Source organism: Arachis duranensis, chromosome 2 (genome assembly GCF_000817695.3).
Source record: "Arachis duranensis cultivar V14167 chromosome 2, aradu.V14167.gnm2.J7QH, whole genome shotgun sequence".
NCBI lineage: Eukaryota > Viridiplantae > Streptophyta > Magnoliopsida > Fabales > Fabaceae > Arachis > Arachis duranensis.
In genome coordinates, this window is record NC_029773.3 from 30668212 (window position 1) to 30669520 (window position 1309).

The window sequence follows — 1309 nt, forward strand, 5'->3', positions numbered from 1 at the left end:
ACACCTACACATATTAGATGAGTAAAATGAAATTTAGCAATTTTAGTATTGACTTCAATATAAATTTATTTATTTAGATTTATTTCAAGATTTTATTCTATAAATTTAAATTTATTTATTTTAGTATTTTTTTATTTAGATTGTTATTTTAATTTTATTTTATTATAAATATTTTTGTAATATTAAATTTTTTTGTGTTTGAAGAATTTTAATTTGTTGAGAAAAATTATTTTCGATAAATAAATATTTTTCTCTCTTTTTATTTAAAATGTAATTATTGGTATGTTAGTATTAAAAATTTAAAAGATAAAGCATATTTAAAAAAATATTTTATGAGATCAAACAATTTTATGATTATGGGTATTTGTCTACGCGGGAGACTGTGTGGACAGCTTTGACTTATGATATTCATCGGAGATGGCCTTCACTGATGAGATTAACCTTTTATTTACCTGGAAATCAAAATATCATCTTTAAAGACGACGACAATCTTAAAAAAAGCATGAATTAAGAGAAAGAAAAAGGTACGATGTTCTTAGCATGGATAGAGGTCAACAAAGAATTTGAAGCATGTCAAATTTTAATGTATGATGAGTTTCCAAATCAATTTATTTATGATAGAAAAGAAAGGGAATGATATCCACTTAAGAGAGAGTATTCTATCAAGAAGTTAAATTATGTTCCACCGGGTACATGTGATATCTACTATATGAGAATTTTGTTAATTATTCAAAAAGGTTACACAACATATGAGTCTATTAGGACAATTAATGGAATTACATATCCTAACTTTCAAGATGCTTTCTATTTTATGGAACTACTGTGTAACGATAAAAAATTCATTGCAGCTATTAACGAGGTCTGGTTATCAATTGAAAAAACTATTTGTGATACTATTGATATCTAATAGTGTTAACAAACTAAATCGTATTTGGAATGCAACTTAGACATTATTGGCTGACAGGATACTATATATGAGGAGAAAAACATTGAAAAACTAAGGTATTTCACTATGTGGTAAATCAATATCACATGCAGGACTTTACTTGGCAAAATTTAGGGGTGTACAAAAAAACTGGTTTCACTGAACTGAATTGAAACTGAACTGAAACTGTTTTAAATAAACCAGTTTTTTTAAATAAAAAACTTAACTGAAATCATAGTTTTTATGAAAAACCAGTTTATTAAAAACCAGTTTTTATGGTTCAGTTTAGTTTTAAACCAAATTAAAACTGGTTTTATTTAAACTCCAAAATTAATTTTACATACTTTTTCTTTCTCTTTCTCCCTTCACTCTCTCTCTCTCTCC